At 41.5% G+C, this 25610-nt stretch overlaps 1 long non-coding RNA gene across 1 annotated transcript in view; it reads right to left on the bottom strand.

The window, feature by feature from the left end:
- Positions 1-4935: 4935 nt before the first annotated feature.
- Positions 4936-25610, bottom strand: part of LOC111771391 (uncharacterized) — a 99874-nt gene continuing 79199 nt past the window's right edge. The window contains exons 5-6 of the long non-coding RNA XR_002805199.2: positions 8138-8246; positions 4936-6713 (exon numbers count right to left, since the gene is read on the bottom strand). This is a non-coding gene — a long non-coding RNA (uncharacterized lncRNA). The remainder of the gene's footprint in view (positions 6714-8137; positions 8247-25610) is intronic.

Raw genomic sequence — 25610 nt, 5'->3', positions numbered from 1 at the left:
TCACCACACTTTTCAAAACAGATCTGATGAGGTTACCACCAGCCCCATCCACACGCAAAACTCTTCAAGGGCCAATAGAAAGGGGCCCTAATCCTAATTATTGCCGCCGCTCTCACAATGCACATGATAGATGCGTGTGACTTGCTTTGACCAGTGGAAGGTGATCAGAGGTGACATGTGCCAGGGCTAAAGAGAAGCCCCAGGGGCATTCCAAGGAGTTGTCCTCCTGCATGAGAAAGGCATGACCCAAATTCAAGTTGCTTCTTCAACCTGGGTCCCCCAGTCAAGAGGACCCCAGAGCAGAGCCACAGCTGGCCCAGAGTCAAGATGCAACATGAGTGAGAAATAAACCTTTGTTCCTGGAAGTTACTGAGACATTCAAATCTGTTTGTTACGCAGCATCATCTAGTGAATGCTAACTAATCCATGGGGCTTCTCATTACACTTAGATTAAAACACAAAATCTGTAACTTGGCTTCAAAGCCCTGCTTTCATTCCCTTAGATTAGCCTTGATTCCCCACACCAGGCCTGTGTTCAGTGTTGTTAATGGCCACTTCAGACTTCAGCTTAAAAGTCACTTCTTTAAGGAAAGGGTCCCTGATCCCTCAGTCCACCCACACACACCTCTCCTGCGTGGAAGGTCTCAGATTTGTAATTTTATATTTATTTGATTGTTATCCCTACTTCTCCTGAAAGCATTAATTACGATTGTAATTTCTTTGATTACTTATTTAATGCCTACCCCTCCTCCGACCACCACACACTCAAACACACACTCTTGAAGCCTCAGAACAATACTTTCTGGTTTTGCTAACCATTGAACCTTGGCACCTGGGAAGTTTTCAACAAATTTTTATGAATGAATGGACTGACTCACAGATGACCAAATACCACAGCTTGAAAGTCTATTATACAATGTAAATGTAACAATTATTGAAAGCATTTGCTGAATTGAGCAGCATGATGAAATGTTGGTCCTTCATCTTAGAGCAGTAACCACATGATAGTAGTCATCTGGAGGTCTCTCTGCTCCCGTATCAACACCATCCCTGCCTCTGAAGAGCAGATAATCAATAACACCTTAGTCGTGTAACATGTGGCCTCACAGCAGTGGTTCTCAAACCCTCACCTGCATCAGAATCACCTGAAGGGCTTGTTAAAAGCCCAGACTACAGGGTCCCACCCCATAATTGCCGGTTCAGTGGTGTGAGGTGGGACTCAAGAACCTGCAGCCCCGCATGTCCTGAGCAGAGTGATGCTGCTGGCCCGGGGGCCACGCCGAGAGCCACCGCCTTAGAATTCACAAAGCTCTTTCACTTAGGGAGTTAGGAAGAGAACATAACTTCTGTGCCCCAGGGCCTTCGTACTGGTTATGTCGTGGACTCCTGAAGCCACCATGGCCCCAGCTCGGACGCTCTCACTCCACACCCACCCCTGCTCCACACCCCAACACACCAGCTGCTTCTACTCAAGCAGCCAAACCTCTACCCCAAAATGTCCATTCTTAAACCTGCCGCATCATTGTGAATGAGGCACAGACACGCAGAACTCAGTGTTCCCATTTATTTCTTTACGTTATAAAATGTATGGTTTGCTCAGTAGAATTGGGAGAATGGAATGGGACCCAACTTCCAATTGAGTAGAAAGTTAAATTCATCTGTGCTTCAAGAATGAGCTGTGAGCGTGAAGAAAGCCAATGGGGTAGCTGCCCACCCCCCCCCAGCACCTCCACCTCGCCCGGCCCGTTTCTCCCTGAGTGGGGCCCTCTTTCCTTCCCTTCAGTATCCGAGGGCTGTTCAGTTTTCTTCCACTCGCACTGCCCCCACACCCCCACCTCTGTCAAACCAGCTTTCAGATCCATGCTCACACCAGAAACCACTGTAACCAAGTAAAGGGGGGAGAGATTTTTTTACAGGGGTCTAAACCTTGAGCTAAGAGGATTAAAATTTGAACTGGAATTTCAGGGTAACTAAGACCACTTTTCTGGGAGTCCGAAGTAGAAGAGAGTTGAAGTACAAGGGGTCAGGGTTGGCAACGAGACAAAGGTGAAAAAGCAAGAGGTCAGAGGACTTGTGAAGATGCAACATGAGAGGTCAGGGGTCCCAGGCAGGGGAAGGCACGGAGGAGAAGTGGTGTAGGCCGATCTGCATGGTGGCCCCAGCATCACAAGGTTATGCCATCCACTGATAATAGGAACTGTCTTCTCTGTTCTCCCAAAGTCCCGCTAGGGCTGTCCAAATGTCACGTTCGCTGGCAGTTGGCCATTTTTCTTTGGCTGGTGTTATGGGCTGAGTTGTGTCCCCCTAATATTCATATGTTGAGTCCTAGTCCCCAGAACCTCAGAACGTGACTGTACTTGGAGATGGGTCTTCAAGGGAAAGCCTAAGTTAAAATGAGGTCACATGGGTGGCCCCAACCCAGGATAACTGGTGTCCTCATAAGAAGAGATTAGGACACAGACACGCACAGAAGGAAGACCATGTGAAGACACAGTGAGAAGGCAGCTGTCTGCAAGCTAAGGAGAGAGGCCTCAGAAGAAACCAACCCTGCTGACATCTTGATCTCGGACTTCTAGACTCCAGAACTGTGAGAAATTAAATTTCTGTTGTCGAGGCCCCCCAGTGTGTGGCCCTTTGTTACGGCAGCCCTCACAGACGAATCCAGTCAGTATTGAAGTTTTGCAGATCCATATAAAGGAGAGTCATTAGACGGGAGAGGGGAGCCGGGGCCAGGCTGGGGTGGTGGGGAGCTACAGCGGAGAAAGCCCTGTCCCCTCTTGTAGCTGAAGGAAGGGGGCTTCTGCAGAGCTTGCAACCCAACGGGTAAACGAGAACCACGTTTTCTGCAAAACTCTATGGATAAAGGAAGAGTGATGACATTGGCACCCAAGCTCTGCTGACCTCACTCTCATGGGTGATGCCCAGCCTGTCACTGAGCACTGATGACAGATGACCAGGAAGGGGAATCTTGATGCTACCAGGGCAATCAGTCACACATCAGGCATGGATGGACATCCATAGAGTTAGTGGGATTTATGTGTCAGGCACATACAACATAAAGGAAACCTCTTATACAGAGATCTTGATTGAAAAGAATGATTTTTTCATGAAGGGATCCTACCAGTATTTGTTATAGAATGATAACAGCAAAAACAAAAGATCTCAATAGTCCCTTAGTTAAATACACAAACACTTCAAGAAGGGAAGAACTGAAAATAAGCAGCTCCCTTCCAGCCTAGGCAGAACCCTGCGCATCCTCTTGCAAGTTGGGCCTCACCTTTCACCGGCGTTGGGCTCCCTAGCCAACCATGTCGTGTGTCCTCCCCTCCTCACGACATCAGGCCTCCCACCCCACCTCTGGCTCGCCTGTGCATCCAGAGCCCCGCCTTTCTCTGAAACTTCCACAGCCCAGCTCACAGCCAGGAAATGGAAGGACTAAGGGGATGGTGGGAAAGTTCTTCCCGGTCCTGCTCAGGATTCTGTTTTGCATGAGGACCACCCCAGCGTGGTGAAGCACAGATGAAATACACCCCCATTTGTATAAAACGAACAGCCGACCCCAGAATAAAAGCAAGGAGTGTGGGTACGGCAGAGTTCTTCACACCACTGCTTGCAAAGACCACATAAGACAGCTGCAGAGCTGGCTGCTCCGTAAACGCAAGCATCTAAGGAAAACTGCCGGGCTGTATAATTCTTAGTCACTTTAAAAATTTCGAGTTAGGGGGCTGGCCCCGTGGCCGAGTGGTTAAGTTCGCGTGCTCCGCTGCAGGCGGCCCAGTGTTTCGTCGGTTCGAATCCTGGGCGCGGACATGGCACTGCTCGTCAGACCACGCTGAGGCAGCGTCCCACATGCCACAACTAGAGGAACCCACAACAAAGAATACACAACTACGTACCGGGGGGCTTTGGGGAGAAAAAGGAAAAAAATAAAATCTTTAAAAAAAAAAAAAAAATGTCGAGTTAGTCTCATAGATACTACATTTCTCCATCTGTCGCTATTCCTGGCCCCACTCTCCTTTTTCTGTTAATTTTTTATGCGTAATCAGAAAGGTATCTTTTCTTGACCCCAAACCCTGCTTTATTTTGCTGAGTCTGGAGTGCTTGTGTGGCTAGTAGCACTCTGTCCACCTGCTCCCCGCCCCCACCAGCCCACAGCATCACCTCTTGCTGTTTGATGCATCCATGGATGCTCAGCAGGTGGGACAGAATGTCCAGACCCCCCAAGAAAAGGTGGGACAGAGCAGATCAGTGGTAGGATTTCACTCCCATCAGAACCCATTTCCATCGCTGAAATGTGCGTTTCTCACTGAATCCCAAGTCTTCACACTTGTTTTAGGATAGGATTTAACATGAAATGTGAAATATTTGCTTAGTGACACTCGAGTTCGGTCTGTACACTGATTCCACGGTGCTAATCCCCTTGGAGGGGAGCAGCTTAAGACTGGAGCTGGCAAGAAGCGCCTCCCCTCGGAGATCTGCTCCCCATCTCAGTGAAACCTACTGGAGGGAGAGAGCAAGGGGAGAGCAGGGAAGCAGCTGTATGTAAACTGGCCCTCAGCCCCGGGCTCCCCCACCCCACAGCCCCAGCCATAGCACTGAGGACCACATAGGAGGCCAATTTTATCACTTGTCCTCTCTAAGAGGTGAAAAGTTATAGCACTGTGCACTCCTTTCCAATTTTCTCTCTTTCTCTAAGAGCCAACAGTGGTTCAGAATGCAGTTTTAGAGTCCTAGATTAGGTTCAAATTCTGACTCTGCCATTTCCTGTGACACCTTGGACAAATCATTTTAAATTTTTAGTAGATTTCATTTCCTCCTCTGAAAATCAGCATGGTAGTAGCATCTACCCCATAAGGGTTTTATAAAAATCAAACGGGGTAATTTGTGTAAAACACCCAAGATAATGGTGGCAGATAAGAAGGGATCAATCGACAGTAGTTGTTGAAATCATTTTATTGTTATTAGCATATAGGCTTCTCACAAAGATTACATAACATAATGAGTCCTGTTGTGGTTTTTATAAAAGAAAAGTCAACTGACATTGTACTCATTTTACAGGTAAAAAAACAAAATAGCAAAAGCTTAAGTCACTGGCACATGGCACAACAATGTGGAAAGTGACACCCTAGCTTCATAATTCACTGTGTACTAATCCCAGCTGTGGGCCTGTTATTGATGCTTTGGGGGAGCCCCCAGAGAGAACCCCATGGTGGTGGCAGCAGCAGTAGCTCTTCTCATTAGCTCTGTTGATGGCGTGCCTGGGAACACTGAGGCTAATACACAGCTCCGGTGAAATATCTACTTTGTGGCCCTTGCTTTGGTCTGTACCCCAATTCCATGGTGCTGCAAAACCAAGGCAGACCTAGAAAACATGTTACTGTTGGGATCGGGGATACAGAGTCAACACCACTGCCTCGCCAGGGGACTCCATTCACATGTTGTGGAATATACAATATACTGTGAATGATGTTCCCTGTAGTCATGCAAACTGTGGGTTGCAGGAAAAAACAGAAGAAGAATGACTGCATTCCTACTCTTTCCCAACCATCCATGTGAGAGTCTGGAGCCTGAAGAGAAGAGAAACAAGTTAATGATCCATGGAAGCAGGAATAGTCAAGGGAGTTTATGAACAAGAAGAGCTAATATTCCCTTAATTTGTTTGCAATACTCAAGTGTGTGATGAAACTCCACTACGGTGGCACCAAACCTACATCCATCTTTGAGTTGATAGTACTTTGCTGTATGGAAGGATTAAGACATGAGTGTTCTGGTAAATGTTTAACAATTGCTCTCTTGAGAATAAAAGTCTAGACAGATAGTGTTTCCCAATTCCCATGGTGTAAATACGTCCATTACAGTCATTTCCAAGCTACCAACATGACCCCACTGAAGCAGAGCTGGGAAGGGATTCACATAATTAGGGCCAGGGCTCACAAGAGCATGGAGACAATGAGGGAAAGACAACAAATACAGCAGCTAACTAGACAAGGATTCAGCACAATTAAAATCCCGAGGCAGGGTGACTAGGGAAAATGGAAGTCACTCAGAAGAATCTCTACACATATTTGAAAGGATGTTAATTTTCCTGCTGTGTATAGGTTTACAAAAGATGAACCAAGCAAGCTAAAGATGTGGAGATATCCAAGAGTCACCTAAACAATGTAAAGAGATGGAAGCCAACGGCCAAAACATCAGCAAAATCTCAGCCAAAATCATGCAAGGAGATGGGTCTAAGACGTTTCTCTGATTTACAAATATAAGCAAAAACACTATGAGAAAGTCAAATGGTGTAAGATTTTTCTCAGCTTAAGATTAGAGCATATAAAGCCAAACTCTATTCATGTCTTCAGTTGGCTCGTGAACCTGAGTAACTTGCTCCTCAGGCTTCCAATTGCTCTTGCCTCAGTTTCCCCCTCTATGAAATGAGTGTGTTGAACGTGAATTTCCCATGCCGTAGCACTGTGCAACTACCTGTTAAAATAAAGAAGACAACAGAAACTTCACCGAGGGCATTTTTCCACTTGCACCTAAGATTGCTACAGCTCAGAATTCAGAAATAGCTTTCCTTTCAGAAGGACTAATTCCTAAATCCCTAAAAGTAAATATCAACAACAACAACAAAGAAACCAATTTTAAAGGATACCACTTGAAGGTAAGATCTTCTTCTTACAATGAATGAATAGTTTTTTTCAGACGACATCTTCCACCAATACCTGGAAAATATGGAGAAAATTTGAGAAACATCTGTTCAAAGTTATCAGAGGACCACCAAGGCAGTAAGGACTTGAAAGACCAAGATCTTCAAGAGAAAGGAAGTCACTTTTTCCCTGCATGTCTGTTACTCAAAAGTAACGCACAGGCTGAGAGGCAGAGCAAAGATTTCAGGAATCTCACAGAGCCGGGGAGACAAGGCTTGGAATACAGGAACCACCAAGGAGGAGGGTTCTTCTAAACACCTGAGGCTTTCAGTTGGTACTCCTAAACGGTTATTCCCTGGAGAGTAGATGCCTTTCCATGTAGGAGTGTGTGGAAATATATAAGCCCTTACAAAGACTGAAACTGAGCTTGAATCAGCTCAATCTCTGATTAGACTGAAATGATCAGTTCCTACACTTACTGCCTGCAAAAAGCAAAAGTGAATTCTTTTGGGAGGAAGATAAAAATCATTCAAGTCTCAAATAATCTCCAAAATTTTTATACACAGTGTTTATAATTCAACCAAAAATAATGAGGCAAATTCAAACAGTAAAAAGACAATGATGGACAAAACCCAAAAGAAACAAAAAGAAAATAGAAACAAGCCCACAAAAGATTGAAATATTAGAATTATATGACATAAATGTGAAAATAACTATGACTAACATGTTCAAGAAAGTAAATAAGAACAGAGACAATTTCAGCTGAGAACTAGAAATTATAAAAAAGGAAAGGAAATGGAAATTTTAAACAGGAAAATAATCAAAATTAAGAACTCAATAGATGGGTTTCACAGCAGTTTCAAAATGGTAGTAGACAGATTTAGTCAAATAAAAGATAGTTAATAAGGAAATATCCAGGGGCTGGCCCCGTGGCCGAGTGGTTAAGTCCGCGCGCTCCACTGCAGGCGGCCCAGTGTTTCGTTGGTTCGAATCCTGGGTGCGGACATGGCACTGCTCATCAAACCACGCTGAGGCAGCGTCCCACATGGCACAACTAGAAGGACCCACAACGAAGAATGTACAACTATGTACTGGGGGGCTTTGGGGAGAAAAAGGAAAAAAAATAAAATCTTTAATAAGGAAATATCCAGACTGAAGGACAGAGATCCAAAAAAAGTAGAAAGCACAAAACACAGCATAACAGATATGGGACAACAAGAAAGTACCTTATTTTTGCAATGGAAGTCTCAGAAAGAGAAGAATGATATAATTGGGAGTGAGATGCATTTGTATCATGCCAACTTAGCCAAGCTACAAGTACTTCTGCTAGAATTTTCTTCCCTACATAATATGGATTATGGCCAGTTACAAGAGACATTTTGTGCAAGATTCAGAAGACAAAAGTAAATTATCAGTTCTATTACTTTGACATTCAGAAATTCATAAGGGCACAGGTGCTGTTGCAGCTTGCATACATTGTCATTTACCTGCTGACTTACTTTGTAGGCTTGAGGCATCAGCCAGCTCCTGTCAGATTTCCTTCTTCAGTCTCTTCAACTCCTGGGCCAGGCACGTTTTTACCTCCATGTCAGAGAATGACAGCTTCTTCTGCAGGACACCCCATCATCAAAGTGGGAGACTTAGAGTTAGTGCGAGACTGATATGGGTTCCAGTCCATTCTTATTGGTTCCCCATCTTCTCTTCCTGTTTATCTATCCTACTGACTTCAGGTTACAGTGCCAGAAACAAGAGAACCATCTTCCTCTAGGCCATTGAACCATCTTGGGAATTTCATAAGGTCAAATCCCCATAATAAATCTGTGTGTGTGTGTACATATATCTCCTAGCAGTTCTGTTTCTCTGATTGAACCTTAATGCAGGATAGAAGCAATATTTGAAGATATCATGGCTGATACTTTTCCAAAACTGATGAACTACATCAAAACATAGATTCAAGAAGCATGATAGAGTCAATTGCTGAGCATGATAATTATAAAGATGTATTCATTATAGGAAAAACTGCTGGAAACCAAAAGCAAATAGTAAATCTTAAAAAGTAGCAGACCACCACCAGATGCTGGGAAGGGTGTGAAGCAAGAGGAACCCTCATTCATTTCCGGTGGGAACACAAAATTTATGCCAGTTTTTCAGTTTCTTACAAAACTAAACATACTCTTACCATACAATCTAGCAATCATGCTCCTTGGTATTTACCTACATGAAGTGAAGCCTTATGTCTATACAAAAACCTGCACATAGATGTTTATGGCAGCTTTATTCATAATTGGCAAAACTTGGAAGTAACCAAGATGTCCTTCAGTAGGTAAACAGATAAACAAACCATGGTAATCCAGAAAATGGAATCACTCACTACTAAAAGGAAATGAATTATCAAGCCATGAAAAGACGTGGAGGAAACCTAAATGCATATTACTAAGTGACTAAGTGATATTAGAAGCCAATCTGAAAAGGCTACACACTATATGATTGATTCCAGTCAATCACATGACATTAGAAAATGTATACAACATTCTGCAAAATGTAAAACTATGGAGAAAGTTAAAAAGAAAAAAAAATAGGGGTTGCCAGGGGCTGAGGAAAGGGAGAGATGAATAGGAGGAGTACAAAGGATTTGTAGGGCAGTGACACAATTCTGTATGGTATTACAATGGCAGATACACATTATTATACATTTGTCAAAACCCACACAACCCATAGAATGAACACCAAGAGTGGACCCTAATATAAACTATAATGATGTGTCAATGTAGGTTCACTGATTGTAAAAAATGTACCACTCAGGTACAGGATGCTGACGGTAGGGGAGGTTATGGAGAAAGAGTGTGGACAGCAGGTATATGGGAATTCTGTGCTTTCTGCTCAGTTTTGCTGTGAACCTAAAACTGTTCTAAAAATAAAAGCTTTTTTAAAAAAAAATAAATAAAGCAGAATGAAAGGCTTATTACCATTAAAGGAGCAACAGTAAGACTGATGACAGACTTTTCAATAGAAACAATAGAATCCAGCAGACAGTAAAATAGTATTTTCAAAAGACTGAAAACACATAACCACCAACCTCTAGAATTAGATGTTGTTATACCCAGCAAAACTGTCCTTCAAAAAATGAAAACAAGCTGCTTGGGGATGTAGACGGTTGGAAAGAGCACTGTTCTCACACTAAAATGAAAAAAGCTGGACAATGTGGAAGTTCATCACTTTCTAGAAACCACTGGAGAACTCAGATTGCAGCACAACCAAATGACCCAAAATCTAAGGAGATATAGACACCTTCCATGAAAGATTGCTGGTGTGCCTGGGGTAGATACAAGTGGATACTCATAGAAGAGTTCAGCTAGGGTAGTTGGTGACTTGCTAGAAACTGAGTGGGCACTGGCCAGTGTGTAAAGCCCCTGGGAGTCAAAGAAATTGAGGGAATCAGCACCCTCTTCAGACTTTTTGTCCATGCACCCCACCAGGAGCTCACAGATGTCAGAAAGAGCCCTACAAAAGTGTGCCTCGAGGTGTAGACCTGGAAGAGAGGAAGAGCGGGTGCAATGGGAGAGGTACAAACTCCACCCACACTTTCCTGTATCCCTTCTAGGAAACAAAAGCTGTAATCTGTAGTGGGAAGGGCAACATACACTGTTGCCTTTAGGACACTAATTAAAACACATTGCAGGTCAAAGAAGGAAACTAGGGAGAAAAACACCCTACCCAGTGGGGATGGAGGGGGCAAGAATATGTGCTGGGCTTGGAGCTATAGATGGTTCCAATACAGGAACAGCTCTCTCTATTTTTTTGGGGGGGGGGGTACTTAACATTCATTTGATTAACTCATTCCAATTATTTTTCCAGTTTTATTGACATATGATTGACAAATAAAAATTATACACCTTAAGGATATATATGTGACATTTTGATCTACCCATACATTACAAAATGACAATTTGATATATCTATACATTATGAAATGGCAATTTCATATACATACACATTACCAAATGATTACCACACTCAATCTAATTAACAGAGTAGCAGAGACACTGAAAAAGCAACACTTCTGAGACACAGGGACACAGCACCTGACTAAGACTAGGTTTAACCAGAAGAACAGAGAACCCCCAGCCTATTATCCCACAATCACAAGGCTAACCAGCAGTAAATAACGAGCAACGGTGTAAAACTCCCTAGGGAGGGAGAGAAGAGGGGCAGGGGCATAGAAAGAGACCTTCTCAGAGGTGCAGCACAAAAGGAAGACCTGAAAGTGAGGAGGGAACATACATTGAAGAAAAGCCCTCTGGCAAATCTGCGCCCACCCTAAACACTAGATGTCACTAAAGAAATTTGAAGCCTAGGTGTGCTGAAGGTAACACAGCAATGACAAACCTCAACCCAAGCCCCATTCCTATTTAGCTTAATTCAGATCCCCCCATAAAAGAAATAGTAGAAGAAAAGGTGTGCTCATTCCAGGCGAAAATTATTGACTCCACTCTCTACTGCCTATGCAAGATATATGGCTTTCATCAAAAAATGACGAGGCATGTGAAAAGGCAAGAAAAAAATCACGCACTCAAAAAGGCAAAGCAATGATCAGAACCAGACTCAGCTATGACACAGATGCTGGAACTATCTATCAGGAATTTTTAAATAACTATGATTAACATGTTAAAGTTCTAGTGGAGACAGTGGACAACAGGCGAGATCAGATGGGAAAGTTCACCAGAGAGATTGAAACCTTAAGAAAGTATCAGAAGCAAATGCTAGAAATTTAAAAAAAAAGAAACATAACAGAAAAGAAGATCTTCAATGGACTCATCAGTAGATTTTGACCCAGCTCAGGAATGAATCAGTGATGCCAGGCCAATAGAAATTACCTAAACTGAAACACAAAGAGAAAAATTATTTCAGACACACAGACACACACACACACACACACACACACACACATACCCTTCATATATCCTATTTAAACTGCTGAAAACAAAAGACAATGAAAAAATATTAAAGTCAGCCAGGCAAATAAAACACGATACACACAGAGGAGAAAATAAGAATTAATCAGGCTTCTCATCAGAATTCAGGCAAGCTAGAAGATAAGGGAATGACATCTTTCAAGTGGTGAAAGAAAAAAAAAGCTGTCAGCCAGAATTCTCCACACAACAAAATCAAAAGTGAAAGAAAAATAAAGACTTTCTCAGATGAATAAATACTGAGGGAATAATGGCCAGCAGATATGGTCTGTAAGAAATATTAAAAGAAGTTATCAGGCAAATGGAATATGATATCAGATAAAAACATGGATCTGCACACAGAAATGAAGACGACTAGAAATGGAATAAATGAAGGTATGAGGAAGTGTTTGCTTTTAATTGCTTTAAAAAATAACTGACTATCTAAAGGATAGTATCCATGTATATTGTTTTATATCACATATAAAACAGAAAATATATGACAAGATTAGCATGAAGAGTTGAGGGATGAATTGAGGATATACTCATTCTTACACTACGTATTAACGGATGCTGTATCTTGTCAAAAGCCTTCTCTGCATCTATTGATAAGATCGTGTGATTTTTATTCTTCATTCTGTTAATGTTGTGTATCACATTGATTAATTTGTGGATGTTGAACCAACCCTGCATCCCTGGAGTAAATCCCACTTGATCATGGTGTATGATCTTTTTAATGTATTGTTGTATTCAATTTGCTAGTATTTTGTTGAGGATTTTTGCATTGATGTTCATCAGTGATATTGGCCTGTAATTTTTTTTCTTTGTGTTGTCTTTGTCTGGTTTTGGTATCAGGGTAATGTTGACTTCATAGAATGAGTTTAGGAAGCCTCCCCTCCTCTTCAATTTTTTTGAAAAGTTAGAGAAGGATAGGTATTAAGTCTTCTTTGAATGGTAGAATTGACCAGGGAAGCCATCTGGTCCTGGACTTATTTTTTGGGAGGTTTTTGATTACTGTTTCAATCTCCTTACTTGTGATTGGTCTATTCAAGTTCTCTATTTCTTCTTGATTAGGTTTTGGTAGGTTGTATGATTCTAAGAATTTACCCATTTCTTCTAGATTATCCAATTTGTTTGCATATAGCTTTTCATAGTATCCTCTTGTAATCTTTTTTATTTCTCAGGTGTCTGTTGTAATTTCTCCTCTTTCATTTCTGATTTGCTTATTTATTTATTTATTTTAAAAGATTGGCACCTCAGTTAACATCTGTTGCAATCTTTTGGGTTTTTTTCTTTTTCCTCCTTCTTCTTCTCTTCAAAGCCCCCAGTCCCGCCCAGTACATAGTTGTATATGCTAGTTGTAGGTCCTTCTAGTTGTGCTATGTGGGGGGCCACCTCAGCATGACCTGATGAGTGGTGCTAGGTCCATGCCCAGGATGCAAACCAGTGAAACCTTGGGCAGCCAAAGTGGAGTACACAAACTTCACCACTCAGCCATAGGGCCAGCCCCCTGACTTTATTTATTTGAGCCTTCTCTCTTTTTATCTTGGTGAGTCTAGCTAAAGTTTTGTCAATTTTGTTTATCTTTTCAAAGAACCAGCTCTTAGTTTTGTTGATTTTTTTCTATTTCTTTTTCTTTTTAGTCTCCATTTCATGTATTTCTGCTCTGATTTTTATTATTTCCTTCCTTCTACTGATTTGGGGCTTTGTTTATCCTTTTTCCAGTTCCTTAAGGTACACTTTAGATTTTATTTGAGATTTTTCTTGTTTGTTGTGGTAAGCCTGTATTGCTATAAACTTTCCTCTTAGAACTGCTTTGCTGTATCCCATAGATTTTGGCATGTCATATTTTCATTTTCATTTCTGTCCAGGTATTTTTTTATTTCTCCTTTGATTTCTTCATTGTCCCAATCATTGTTAAGTAGCATTTTCTTTAATCTCCACATATTTGTGGCTTTGACTTTCTTCCTGTAGTTGATTTCTAGTTTCATACCATTGTGGTCAGAAAAGATGCTTGGTATTCTTTCAATCTTTTTAAATTCATTGAGACTAGTTTTGTGGCCTAATACGTGATCTATCCTGCAGAATATTCCATGTGCACTTGAAAAGAATGTGCAGTCTGTGTTTTTTGCTAATAAATCCATCTGATCTAATGTGTCATTTAAGGTCAATGTTTCCTTATTGATCTTCTGTTTGGGTGATCTATCCATTGGTGTAAGTAGAGTGTCGACATTCCTTACTATTATTGTGTTGCTGTCTATTTCTCCTTTTATATTTGTTAATAATTGCTTTATATATTTAGGTGCTCCTATGTTGGGTGCATAGATATTTACAAGCGTATATACTCTTGTTGGATTGTTCCTTTTATCATTATGTAACGCCCTTCTTCGTCTCTTGTTACAGTGTTTGTTTTAAAATCTATTTTGTCTGATATAAGTATTGCTACCCTTGCTTTCTTTTCATTGCCATTTGCATGGAGTATCTTTTTCTATCCCTTCACTTTCAGCCTGTGAGTGTCTTTAGATCTGAAGTGTGTCTCTTGTATGCAGCATATATATGGGTCTTGTTTTTTTATCCAATCAGCCACCCTATGCTTCTTGATTGGAGCATTTAGTCCATTGACATTTAAAGTAGCTATTGATAAGTATGTACTTATTGCCATTTTGTTACTTTTTTTCTGAGTGTTTTAGTAGTTCTTCTGTGTTCCTTTCTTGTTCTCTTACTTTCTTCCCTCGTGGTTTGATAGCTTTCTTTAGTATTATGTTTGGCTTCCTTTCTCCTAATTTTTTGTATATTTATTATAGGTTTCTGGTTTATGATTACCATGAGGTTCATATGTAATAACCTACATATACAGCAATCTATAGTAAGTTGATGGTCCTTTTAGTTCAACTTCTTGCTAAAAGTTCTACTCTTTTCCTCCCTCCCTCCCACATCTTACGTTTTTGATATCATATCTGATCTCTTTTTTTATGCATGTGTATCCATTACCCTCTTATCATGGAAATAGACAATTTTAGTACTTTTGTCTTTTGACCTTCATATTATCTTCATAGGTGGTTGATCTTCTACCTTTACTGTATATTTGCCTTTACCAGTGATCTTATTGCTTTTTTTTTTTTTTTGATAATTTTCTTACTCAAGTGGAAAAGAGAATACCACAAATAGGAGTAAGTCCCTTTAGCATTTCTTGTAAGTCTGGTTTCTTGGTGATAAACTCCTTTGGTTTTTGCTTGTCTGGAAACTCTTTTTCTCTCCTTCCATTCTGAGTAATAACCTTGCCAGGTAGACTATTCTTGGCTATAGGTGTTTTCCTTTCAGTGCATTAAATATATTGTGCCACTCCCTTCTAGCTTATAAGGTTTCTGCTGAGAAGTCAACTGATAGCCTTATGGGGTTTCCTTTGTGTGTAACTTGTTGCCTTTTTCTTGTGGCTTTTAGGATAATCTCTTTATCTTTAATTGTTGATATTTTGATTATGTCTTGGTGTGGGCCTCTTTGGGTTTATCTTGTTTGGTGCTCTCTGTGCTTCCTATACCTGGATGTCTGTTTCCTTCCTTATGGAGGAAAGTTTTCAACTATTATCTCTTCAGATGGATTCTCTACCCTTTTGTCTCTCTCATCTCTTTCTGGGACACCTATAATACAGGTGTTAGTGCACTTGATGTTGTCCCATAGGTCCCTTAGACTGTCCTCATTCTTTTTAATTCTTTTTTCTTTTATCTGTTCAGCTTGGGTGATTCCCTCTAGTCTTTCATCCAGCTCACTGATCCATTCTTCTGTATCATCTATTCTGCTATTGAGCCCTCTGGTGAATTTTTTTTTTTTTAAGATTTTTTTATTTTTTCCTTTTTCTCCCCAAAGCCCCCTGATACATAGTTATGTATTCTTCGTTGTGGGTTCCTCTAGTTGTGGCATGTGGGACGCTGCCTCAGCGTGGTCTGACGAGCAGTGCCATGTCCACGCCCAGGATTCGAACCGACGAAACACTGGGCCGCCTGCAGCGGAGCGCGCGAACTTAACCACTCGGCCACGGGGCCAGCCCCAGCCCTCTGGTGAATTTTTCATTTCCAATACTCTATTCTTCATTTCTGATTGGTTCTTTTTTATATTTTCTAATTCTTTGTTGAAGTTCTCACTGAGTTCATTCATTCTTCTCCCAAGATCAGTGAGCATCCTTATGATTTTTAGTTTGAAGTCTTTGTCAGGAAGATTGCTTATTTCTGTATCATTTAGTTCTTTTTCTGGGGTTTTGTCCTGCTCCTTTACTTGGAACATATTCCTTTGTCTCCTCATTTTGCCTCTTTCTCTGTGCTTATATCTATATATTAGGTAGGTCAGCTACTTCTCACGATCTTAGAGAGGTGGCCTTATGTAAGAGACACCTTATGAGGCCCAGCAATGTGCTTCCCTCTTTTCACCAGTTCCAAATGTTCCAGCAGTGTCCCCTGTGTGGGCTATGTGTGTTCTTCTGTTGTGGCAGGGTTGCTCTTGCTGCAGGTGCCCAGGGAGTCTAGGCTGTCCCCCTGGCAAGATGGTTGTAAAGTTCAGCTGCGTGTGGCTACTATGGACCTTTCAGTCACTTTATTGGGCATGGGGAGCCCCAGCACAGTTGGCTACAAAGCCTAATAGCACATTCCTGTTGCAGTTTTTCTGTTAAGTGAGTAGGCCCCCAGCATGGCTGGTTGCTATGCTCAGGGGCTTACAATTGCTGTAGGCCTCCAGCCTGACGGGCTGTTGTCAGCCCTCTTAGGATTGCAGCTGAGCAGGAATGGGAGCACCCAGTTGTTTCAGGTTGTGGAAGGTGGGGCCGATCTGCTATGTGGTTGTTTGAGAAGCACAAGTCTGCTGCTAACAAGCCCCACTGCCTACAGGGCTACACACTCTGTCAACACAGTCTTGCCCTGTGCACATGCCCTGACCCACTGAAGCTGACCCAGTCACCCCACTGCACACATTCCACCCATGTCCCACATACTCCACCCCCTCCTCATGCATGCCCTGCCCCACAGAGGTGGACCCACTGGACTGGCTGCAGAGGTTCCAGGCAGCCCACCTATGAAGGCCCACAAGTTACCCAAGGGCTTGTTGTTGGGAGGAGCCAGTCCCTAGGGTGAGCTGCCCGTCCTGGCTGAGCTGGATTAAATCAGTGCTCTAGTGGGTGGGGCAGGCCCCTATGCTAAAAGGCCAGGGGAAGAACTCCAGTGACATCTGCCAGTGTCTGTGTCAGCACACCTGTACTAGGTCACAATAATGGCTGCCACCAATGTCTCAGTCCCTAGAGAGGTCTCACCTCTCACTGAGATGCACCCAGAGCCTATCAGGTGAGTCTCTTTTCACCAAAGGACTGTTCATCTTTCTTCCTGGTGATTTTAAGTTGCTTTCCAAAATGGGTGAATTTGTGCACGGGCTCTTTAAGAGCAGACATTTTTTCCTTTATGTGCCATAGTTTTTCTGGAGATATTCGCCGTTGTTGTTAGTATCCAGTAAAGCCAGATATTCTGACATTCATCTTGGTTGTGCTGAGTCCAAAAGCTGCTTATTGTGGTAACGCCCCCCTGCTCAGATCCCCCATTCCTCCAAGGAAGGCTTCATACCTTAGGATTGCTCCCGGCTGTCTGTGAAGTGCCACGGCTCACAGAGGTGGCTTTTTTTCTCTCCAGAAAGCAATTTCTGCCTCTTCCACCTCAGTCAGCACTGTCCTTTGTTTCAGGGGTTCTTTTTATCCAGTTTTCAGTTCTCACTCAGGGGTAATTGTTCCAAGAGTAGTTGTAACTTGGTTGCGTCTATGGGAGGAGGTGAGTTCAGAGTCTGCCTACACCTCCTTCTTAGCACCATCCCCAAGATGATAGATTTTAATCCAACCATATTGGTGATGGCATTAAATGGGAGCAGTCTAACCACACCAGTTAAAAGACAAAAATTAACAAATTAGATTAAAAATCAAGATCTAACTATATGCTGTCTACAAGAATCCTCCTTTAAATATAAAGACAAAGATAGGTAAAAAGAAAAAGTATGAAAAAGGATGTACCATGCAAACACTAACCAGGAGAGAGTTGAGGTAGCCCTATCAATATCAGACAAAGTAGACTTCAGAACAAGAATGTTATTAGAGATAAAGAGGAATATTGTATAATCATAAAGGGGTCAATTCTTCAAGAAGACAAAACAACCCTAAACGTGTGTGCACCTAACAACAGAGCTTCAAATCACATAAAGCAAAAACTGATAGAACTGAAAGAAGACTCAGACAGATCCACAATGATAGCTGGAGACCTCAATACTCCTCTCTCAGTAATCACCAAAAAAAGCAAACAGAAAGTCAATAAGAATATAGAAGACCTAAACAACACTATCAACCAAATTGACCTGATTGACATTTATAGAAACTCTGCCCAGAAGCAGAATACACATTGTTTTCAAGTGCACATGCAACATTCATCAAGAGAGACCATGTTTAGGACACGAAACAAACCTAAGCAAGCTTAAAAGGATAAAAATCATATAACGTATGCTCTCAGACCATAATGGAATTAAACTAGAAATCAATAACAGAACCATATCTGGAAATCCCTAAATATTGGAAAATAAATAGTATACTTCTAAATTACCTATGAGCCAAAGAGAACATCTTAAGGAAAAGTAGAAAATATTTTGCACAGAATGAAAATGAAAACACAGTATATGAAAATTTGTTAGATGCAACTAAAGCAGTGTGCAGAGAGAAATTTATAGCATCACATGCTTATATTAGGAAAGAAGAAAGGTCTGAAACCAGTAATCTAAGTTTAAACCTTATAAAACCAGAAAACATGAACAAATTAAACCCAACACAAGCAGAAGGAAGGAAATAATTAAGAGCAGAAATCAGTGAAATTGAAAACAGAAAGATGAAGGCATAATGAAGACATTTTCAGTAAAACAGAATCTGACAAAATTCATCATCACCAGATCCACCCTAAAGGATATTACTAAAATAAGTTTTTCATGTAAAAGCAAAGTGATCCCAAATAAAAGCACAGAGAAACAGTGTACTAGTTTCCTATTGCCGCAGTAACAAATTACCACAAATGCAGTGGCTTAAAACAAATAAAGATATTACTGTATAGTTCTGGAGATTAGAGGTGCACAATGGGTCCCAGGGGGTTAATATCAAGGTGTCAGCAGAGCTGCCTTCCTTCAGGAGGCTCTACAGGAGAACCCATTTCCCTGCCTTCTCCAGCTTCTACGTCACACGTATTCTGTGGTTCACGGCTCCCTTCCTCTATCATCAAAGCCAGCAATGTCCGGATGAGTCTTTATGACACTGCCATTCCTTTGGTGCTCCCTCCTTTGCCTTCCTCTTCCACATTTAAGGACCCTTGTGGTTACATTGGGTTCATCCAGATAATCCAGGACAAGCTCCCTATTTTAAAGTCAACTGATTAGCGAACTTAATTCCATCCGGAACCTTAAATCCCCTTTGTCATATAACCTGACATATTCACAGTTTCCAGAGATGAGGATGCAGACATCTTCAGGAGTAGAGAGCATTATTCTGGCTACCACATACAAAAGAAAATGAAGAACAAGAAAAAGTGTGATTATATGGGAAAATCTAAAAGAATATTAACTGTTAAAACAATAATTAGTATGATATTTTGTGAAGTTTTAAATATTTGTAGAGTTAAAGTACATGAAAAGAATGGAATAAAAGGTGGAAGTGGAGGTAAATGCAGTTACTCTTTGTAAGGTGTGTGCACTGTCCAGGAAGAGATGAACAGATGACTCTGCTGGATTTTAATAAGGCGGTGCTGTTGTAATCTCTAGGCCCGTGGGTAACCAGTAAAAGAATGTATACCCTAACTGACAGACAGCGGATGTGGGATCATTTTGAAATATTTAAGTAATCCAAAAATGGGCAAGGAAGGAGATGAAAAAACATGGAACAAATGAGACAAATACAAAACAAACTGTAAGATGATAGGTATAGATTCGAAGAATGCCGTTTGAGAAAGCTATGGTCCAGAAAGTTTATATGAATTACCTACAGTCACAGGGCATATTACTGGCAGAGAGCAGAGAGCAGTCCTCAGTCCTCATGTCTCTCAACCAAACCCCATGGTGCTCAGGCCCAGCCACCTCTAGGGTGTGCCTTCTGCACCCCACAATCACCTGGGCCTTCCCTGACCACTCCAGTGATGTGAACCCCTTTGCCTCTAAGGCAGCCCATATCTCCCTGGGACTGTTTCAGCTTGCTAGAAAGTTCTTTGTTCCTGTAACTGCACATTGTGGTCATGTACAGCAATATCAAATAAGATTTACTTACATTTTAAATGACCATAAGCAGATGTCTGTACCTGAGTCCTATTGTTGTGGCAGCTGAGCGTGGCTGCTCCTGGAACAGCAGTAGCATGCCCAAAACGCATTTCACAGCACAGCGAATTACACACCTGAAGCCAAGTAACCGTTCCTAGACACAGACAGAATCCATTTTGCACTCAGAAACATCCCACGCACAGCCGTGAATACCTGCATTAGTGCCAATTAATCTAAGCAGATACCAACTCAGAGAGGCCCTGAATTTGCTCTCAGGGATAAAAGTGGAGGTGGGGGAAGTGAGGAAAGAGAAAGAGAAAATACAGTTTTGCCTGCTAAACAGAAATAGCTATAGGAGATTCCATGACTTACTGCCTTTATTGAGAATGCATGACCCCTCCCCACCCCACTCTATTCAATTGAACATCTTACTTTCACCATTTAAAGCACAACAACAGCTAGAAAAGAGAGGGGACAGGGAACGGTTTAAAGACAAGGTCACTGGCATTGCAGGAACGAGCACCGTGAACAGGATTTACCAACACGCAGGCATCCGCGGGGCTGAGTTGATTTCGGCCAAAGCAAAAATCAGGTAGCCTCTAAAGATCCCAGCACTCTACTTTCCCCTCCCAAATACATCCAGGGAGGGAAATGTATAGGGGGAAGCACACAGGCGGGGACGCAATTAAGGTATGTCGTAGCGAATAAATCTCTGGTGCCTCTTAATTTTTTGGATCACAATATGCTTGATTTGTATGGTTTCCAATGGCTTTCACACTCTCCCTTTAATAGGTTCTTCCCACCACCTTTATATCCCTCATTGTTCTTCAACTTCGTTCCACATCTAGTGGAGGTTCACATGAAATTCATGACCGTTGGTGCTCCTCCACCACAGAAAAGGACAAGTAATGGAGTAAGCACCCACAACTTAGCTTTTCCCTCCTTAACTCCATCCTTAATACCATCCTGGCCACTAGAGATATTTGTGTTCAACACCAGTGCATCCTGAGACCTACTGTGGGCCAGACATGCTGGGAGCTGAGCCAACAAAGATGAATAAGACTTGGCCCCGATCCTCAGGCAGCTCTCGTCGAAGAGGAGAGGCAGACATGCAAACAGACTTTGTGGTGGCCATGAAGGTATGACTATCTGGGGCCACTTCCTTCAGACACTGTATGAGAAGACATGAGCGCCAGCAAGACCACCGCTAATGGCTCCAAAAGTAACTCACACCGAGCCCACTATTCCTGTGAAAACCAGCTCATCCATCCTTCCTGTGCTTCCATCGGAAATCATTTCAAACAGCACCTGGGATTCTCACACACTGCTGGTAGAATACAGAATGGTATGGCCAATTTGGAAAACTGTTTTGCAATCTCTTTAGAAGTTAAATGTACGCTTACCAGATGACACAGTAATACTACTCCTAGATTTTTACCCAATGGAGATGAAAACTTATGGCCACACAAACACCTATACTTAAACGTTTATAGCAGCTGTATTCATTGTAGCCAAAATGCCCATCAATTGTTGATCAGATAAATTGTGGTACATTCATAAAGAGAATAAAAAGAAAGGGACTGCTGATACACACAACAGCATGGATGAAAGAAGACACACACACAATTTCAAGAAAAAATTATTAAGGTGTATAAACCATTTCAGATTTGAAATTTTGGGGAGTTCAAAAACTATATGAATAATTTAGAGTTTGTTCCTAAATGTCAAAACCAAGAACTTTCTTCTCTGAGAACCAGAACAGCCCCAGAATAATAACCAATAATACAGGTAAATGCACGTGGATCACGGGCCAGCCCAGGTTTACTTGATGATTGATGTCAATGGTGTTTTCCTGAAAACAGTAATACTGATGGGGTAATTTTAAGGAGGCCAGACCAGTGCCAACCAAATTACGCTAATGAAATTAATTCATGCTACAATACTAATATGATACTGACCCTGAGTATCTTAGGAACAGCCTAAATTAGGGTTGACTTCCAAGCCTTTGCCTCCATAAATAATATCAATGACAGCAGAGTATCAAGGCTTTAGGAGACCTGGACCAACGACTTTCGCTTCCCTTTTTCTCCAAACAATACAATTCAGCCCACACTGCTGAAAGATGGAGTTTTATTTACTTTTCTTAAATGTCTGAATAGTCCCAGACACTTCAGCTGGCATGACTTACGCAGTCTTGGGAGAAAGATACAGAGGGATTTTCCATGGTCTTGCCCTGGCAAGTATCCAGGTCGGGGTGGGGTGGAAGGTTCTAGTCTCTTTTATTGCCTCCTATGGGGAGGAGACAGGAGTTTAGGAGGAGGTGATTCCTTGTTCTTCAACTGAATCACAAAACAGCAAGCAAGTCCATTTTCTAAATGAAGAGGAACTTTTAAGAAGGAAATGTACAACTGTTTCTGTTCTCCCGTGTTGCAAGACATATTGTAAGCATCTTTGGAAAAGGGATTGATAGATCTTGGTGTAACTTGAATAAGAATGGTGACTATTTCCCTTCTTCCAAAAAAAGACCCCAAAAAGAATCATTACACAGTAACAGCAGAGGATCTCAAGATTTTTTTCAATGATCTCCAATAACATCAAATATTTGTATATTTTTAGGGTACTCAGGTAACAAGAAAGGATTAACCTCTTATAATAGGTATTTTAGGCACACTTACAGCCTATGGGGCTTGGGGGTTATTTGAGAATAAGCCATTTTAAATCCCACTGTATAAATTGAAAAATAAACATGTCAGGTTTTTCGCCATAACCTCACCTCCAGTGACTGCCCAGCTATGAATTGGTTAGTTCTCAACCCTTAAAAAGTCACCAATTTCTCTGGTTATAGTTACCTCCACGATAGAATGAAATTTAGACCAGATCAACGTTTTTCAAATGTTCATATGGATCAGAATCTCCTGGGAGATTTAGAAAATGCAGTTTTGCGGGCTTCCACCTTAATAACCTGATGTTTTAGTTCAGGGATGGACCCCAGGAACCGAATTTTATGCAGTTTCTTTAGGTGATTCCATGCAGGTGGTCCATGGGTCTGACTCCCTCACGTAGTTGGTGGTTGTTTATTCCAGCTCTAACACTTTGTGGTAATGCCTTTTACAAGCGAGGCATAGTTGGAATTGGTGTTACTGAAGCCAATATTGCTATCAACACTTGAGTCAGAACAAAACATCTTTAAAGGAATAAAATTTTTAGGGAAAGGACTTTGGGTCTACAGCCAAAAAGTAGATTAACTTTTCAGCACTTTACATTTCAACAACTAGACAACTTAAAAACACATTATTTTAAGTGTCATCATAGTCAATCTTTACAAGTGAAAGATTTACTTTTAAGTAGAAAATCTTCATTTAACCATAGGGATGAAAAATAACATCCTTTGCACAGTTATTTTCCTGAGAAATGAGTGTTTTTTCATATTAGGTATTTAACATAGAATAAAGTCCAGGATCAACGTTTAAAGTATGTGAGGAGACAGTGTGGCTTAAGAGCACCAGAATTCTTACTGATGGTCTCCAAAGCCCAGCTACCACTCCCCGCAAAATTGACCTTCCTGCAGCCTGGCTGAAACCTGAAATTCCACAAGGGCGATTTTATTCCTTTGTTTTAATCCATGCCCATGACTCCAGCTGGTTTGTAAATGTACATGAGAGAGGTAACACACTAAACCTGGGGTGATAATAAGGAGCTCCCGAGTTGCCACTGCAGACATTGGTCATTGATCCTGGCGCTCTTCCCTCTGAGGCAAGATGAGGCTGCAAAAGCGTCTTTAGCTCAGAGCTCAGGGCAGCTACTTCCATTTGAGTGGCCCTCAATCTTAGCTGTCACAATACAGTCATGTGCCGCTTAACAACGGGGATATATTCTGAGGAATGTGTCTTTAGGCAATTTCATCATTGTGCCTGAGCTATATGGTACTAATCTTACGGACCATCGTCATATATGCGGTCGGTCGCTAACCGAAATATTGTTATACGGTACATGACTATTCATTCAATAAACATTTATTGCACTTTACTATGTGCCAGGCAGGATGCTCAGGTGATTAGAAGAGGATAGAGAAGAGGCCAAAGAAGAATAGAAAAACATACTAAAGACATCAAAGACAAACTCTATCCTACTTCATAATTTGGCCGAGAGCTGATCATGGTAAAGATACAGATTGTGCCCATTGATAGGAAAACAGATATATAAATTGTACATATCCACAGAGTAGAATAATATCCTGCAGTAAAAATTAACTACAGCTACATGCTGCAACATGGATGAATCTTGGAATGTGAGTGATTAAAAGGAAAAAAAAGAAAAGTTCAAAAAGGCTAATCGCAGAAGACTGTGAGGAAGGTGGGGGAGGATGGATGAAAAGCTCATAAGCAGATATAAGACATCAATGTTCTCTTTGTTGGGTTGAGTGGTGGATTTTTAGGTATCCATCTTATTCTAACAAATAATAATATCCATGCATGGATTAATAATGATACTGTGGCATGAAACAAGGATTATGATTAATCCAACTCTGTGCCCTGAGGTCCATTCAGTAAGAGAAAGGACACATTGTGGCAACTTTATCAAGAAAGCCAGACTAAGGTTCATGAAAGCTACTGTCTACAGGCTCCTTGGACCAAGGTCAAGAATCCGTCTCACCACAGGAATCCTGTAAGGACAGAAAGCAATGTAGACAAGAGGCATTATAGAAAGGGCAGTATATGACGTTCAACTGACTGGTTTGAAAAACAATTCTAGGAGCCAAAAAGTCTTCAGCCATTTTGACAAATCCATTCATGTTACTCATATTTTCTTTACTTTTGAAAGGAGTTTGGAATACTCCTTTCGAAACTTCGGTTCTGAAATTGCTGGAGTAAATAAAAGAAATGTTACATAACTCTTTGCTAAAAGAACAAGAGAACTCTATTAACAGGTTGACAGTATTCATAGGTTAATTAGGAAATCTGTTGGTGCTGTGAAGTAACTTGGCATATTTTAATTTAGATTGACACTCTTCAAGATATAGGTATGCGTGATGTTCATTCAGTAATGTGAGATGTCAGAGACTGTGAGAGAGTGATGTCTGGAGAACACTTACTGTCAACCAGTACATAAAACGCGCTCTGGATCACCATGCATGTTTTCTAATCAAACCTATGTCTTCGAAGGTTTTCGGGATGTGAAACTGATGCACACTTGAGAAGAGATGAAAGAAAGGAGCTACAAGAATAGAGCTATTAAGCTGATTTGAAACTGGTTAAAAAACAAATCATCTCAACCAGTTTGTCCTGTGGCTAATGTTTTAAATTTGGTCATCACAGCCCTCTTAAATATTTATTATATTGTCTACTGGACTGAATTTTGAAGAATCAGATAAAAGAACCGATTCTTGGCAGGAGCACTGAAAACTTTCTATACAGTCACCCAAAAACCAAGAGATGACTTTCAGAAACAGTTGTGTCTTTTTTTTTTTTTTTTTTTTTTTTGAGGAAGATTAGCCCTGAGCTAACTACTGCCAGTCCTCCTCTTTTTTGCTGAGGAAGCCTGGCCTTGAGCTAACATCCGTGCCCATCTTCGTCTACTTTATACGTGGGACGCCTACCACAGCATGGTGTGCCAGGCTGTGCCATGTCCACACCCGGGATCCGAAGCGGCAAACCCCGGGCCACTGAGAAGCAGAACATGCGAACTTAACTGCTGCGCCACCGGGCCGGCCCCCCAGTTGTGT

The sequence above is a fragment of the Equus caballus genome, chromosome 31, assembly GCF_041296265.1.
Source record: "Equus caballus isolate H_3958 breed thoroughbred chromosome 31, TB-T2T, whole genome shotgun sequence".
In the NCBI taxonomy this organism is placed as follows: domain Eukaryota; kingdom Metazoa; phylum Chordata; class Mammalia; order Perissodactyla; family Equidae; genus Equus; species Equus caballus.
The sequence above is the reverse complement of the archived record's forward strand: the minus strand, read 5'-3'. Positions and strand labels throughout refer to the sequence as shown.